Genomic DNA, 3,442 nt, shown 5'->3' with positions numbered 1-3,442 from the left:
GCCCCGGCCCGGACGGGCCACAACCGCCCCGGGGGCCCAGGCCAACCGCGTCCGGAGCGGGCTCACAGCCTCCGGGGCCTGAGCCACCCAACGGGGGATTACGCCCCAGCTGTCGGCCGCGGAACATCCAGGGAGGCTGCGGACTTCGTACAGGAGAGCTGCGGGTCGTGGCCCTGGGGCTGGCGATCGCCAAGCCGCCCTGCCTAAACCTGATGGGCTTACGTGGCCCACTAAAAATAATTGAGAGCCAGTGCATGCACAGAGCTGGCGTTATTAGCCATGGCAGAGAGGTCACTGCACAGCGGTGGCACAGCGTAAACGTTATACATGGTAGCAGGGTGAAGTTGCAAGACAAAGTACTCAAAAGTTGGGAAATGGTTGAATTTTATCAGTAGAGCTCCTGTGTGATATATGAGCCAGTCTTTAATTATGCCACTTAGGTTTTCTTTGGAGGACCCCAGCCACATCTGCTGCAAAGCAGCAGCCAGACTTACTCAGCACCAGGGAACATGTGCCTCCATTGGAGACTTCTGTTGCATTGGGTTTGTTTCCTTCCATTTTTCTAATAATACTTGACCCTGTTTTTTGTTTTCAGACAGGTCTGAGAGTAGCGGAATTGTTTCAGAGCTATCTATAGTCTGTGCCTTTCACGAAAGCAGAGTAGAGACCAGGTAGTTCATGGATGGCCTTTCCGTGTGAAGATATCCGTGATGAGAAAGGCTGCTTATCCCATCCAAGACATCAAAGAAATCATGTGGACAAGAGGCCTTACAAAAGTCCTCACTGTGGGAAAATCGTCAGTAGAAATTTCTATATGCATAAACCCCAAAGCTAAACAGCCATGAGCCGGATATTTGGACATCGATAAGGACAAGAGGACTCCTTAATTCAAAGCACTACTTCTTTACTCTATAAAAATTGTTAACATTTTTAGACTGTGCGCAGCACTATGCACATAGGAATTTATGAGGGAAAGTTTAAGGTGCTATATAGTCCTTATCAACTCCTCTCATTACTGGCTGCTCTGCCCCTTCATAACCTCCCCTGGTTGAGACCCTATAAAAGTACAAAATGAGCTTCCTAGTTTTATAATCTCATTTTACTAATTGGGGTTGGAAGACCTGGCAGAACAGGGCGTCAGTTGTAAAAACGTCCATATCTTTTAGGTTTGAATCGCTACGTGAGCAGCATTTGTGCAAAGCTTCCCTGTCCCCGACCAAAGCTCTCATTGATTTTAGTTGTGTTTATGAGTACCTAGCACCCACTGCCTTTAGGCTGTGTGTCTGGCTGGATGGCAGGTCACATGCAGAAGCATGACAGTGTAATCCTCCGATCATGCAGAAGCTTGACCATAAAAAAGGGCTAAAAGCCTCTCAGTGGAAAGCTAGGTACAGAAAGGGGATGGTGCACACCCACACCTCTCCTCCCAGACAGAGCTGGCATGCGCCCGAGACCTGGAACAAGGAGCTGAAAAGTGCTTACACATAGTCTTAGGAGCCAGAAAAGAGAATAACTTCAGCAATCAGTTCATGTGTCCCCTTCCACTCCTAGCAGTGCTGCCTGAAAACAAAAACGCTCCTGCCCACCTTGTCTGCTTCTTGATACTGGTGTGTTGAAGTCACCGTCCCTTCGCTCTGAAGGCCTGAAGTTCCCTGTGAGCGCTCCCTCTTCCATCAAAGGAGCCTCAAAGGCAAAACCCCACGATGTGACTCAGCTGAGTCCATTTGGAGTGAAGTGTTGTACACACTTCGGTCTTCTGCATTAATTAATTATTCAGGTAAACTGCTCTGTGAAACCCCCCAAACTGGTTTAGTGGTGGGATGGGAGGGTTAGGTTAATGGTTGGACCTGATGATCTTAAAGGTCTTTTCCAGCCTAAATGATTCTATTCTATTCTATACTAGAATCGGTTTCATTTAGATGGTCATAAATGATGTGTAAGTAGTGACAGCCTGTTCTGGCAGAAAGGATCCTAGTTTAAACCAGTAGAAGTCACAACCAATCTTTGAGGCCTATAGAGGTAGGCACTGTTCAAATAAAGTTCCAGCCCTTACCGAATGACAGCCTACATGTCAGGTAGACACTGATTGTGCTGGAGAACTTGGGTCTGAGGTGAAGAAGTGACATTCAGTGTCATGCAGCCTAGCCACACTTCTCCTTTCCCTTTATTTCACTCGTTCATGTTCTTCTTCTTTCTCCATCTCAACATGCCTTGGCTTTTTCCCCTCTTTTCCCCAAACATTTACGCCTTTGTTTTTCTCTAGGAAGCCTTGCAGATGAGATTTTGAAGTTCCCAAGTGAATGTGTGCATATGCTCCCTCTCCCCCCAAATAAATTTGAAATAAGTAGGAGTAAGTGTTATGTATCAACAATATCTAGATATATGTTGAAAGATAAATTAAGTGTGATCATCTCCAGCTGTACCTGTTATGAGGTTAAGCTGTGCTTAATGCCACAAGACAGCATCTATACTACACTATCTTTCTAACAGATGCGATTAGATTGGTTTCAGAGTCTCCTTGCCTTTCAACATAGCTTTAGTTTCATTAGAAATACTGTGGGTGTAAGTCTGAAGACTACTTCTAAATTACTATGTGAGAAATGTGAAAACAGTGTGAATCGACACTGTTTCAGAGCATCTTCAACATTAGGTCACACTAGGCAATTGCTTATAGAATAAGACTTACTCTTCATTGTAATATAGTGGACCAGAAGCATACATAAGTAGAATGGACCTGTTTTACTTCAGAACTGATAAACTCAGATTTTTTTGTTCCTAGAAGCTTCTAAAGATAAAAAGAAAAAAAGATGCTCCTGTGATTAAGGCACCAAATTAAGACTTTAATTTATTTAATCAATTATTTCTGTATTGTGAAAGTCCCTACTACATCCAAAGAAAGTCAGGATCCTGCTGTGCTGGACACTGTGGAGGTCCTCCTGCTTTGGGCAGAGCTCAGCCATGGAGGGCTTGTGGGACCTAAGGCATATGTTCCCGCTTTTCATCTATTGTCTTTTCTTTATAATTGAGCTTTTAATACTATTCTACCCATGAGGTGGTCTTTTGATGGCTAATTATGTACACATGCAAATAACAAGTGATGCACAAAAAGATCAGCAGATACATGATAACTTAAGAAAATAAACAAACACGTTTAACTAGCAGGAGAGAGAGACCACCACTGTAAGAATTAAAGAACTTACCTCTCTGGGGAACTGCTTTTTGACCTCTCTGGCTGCTTAACTGAGGACAGCCTGGAGCAAACATGAGGAACTCCTCCCCTTTGGTGTTTATTACAGAGAAACAATACTTCCTGTGACACCTGAGTAAACATCCTCTAGGAGAACCACCACATAGTTTATCTGCAGCTAGCGTATTATTCCTTTGATCATAAATACCATCCACCATAATGAATTACCAAGCACGCCCAAAAGCACATATTATT

Source organism: Egretta garzetta, unplaced genomic scaffold (genome assembly GCF_000687185.1).
Source record: "Egretta garzetta isolate BGI_Z169 unplaced genomic scaffold, ASM68718v1 scaffold142, whole genome shotgun sequence".
Lineage (NCBI taxonomy): Eukaryota > Metazoa > Chordata > Aves > Pelecaniformes > Ardeidae > Egretta > Egretta garzetta.
This window is presented reverse-complemented; position numbering follows the sequence as displayed.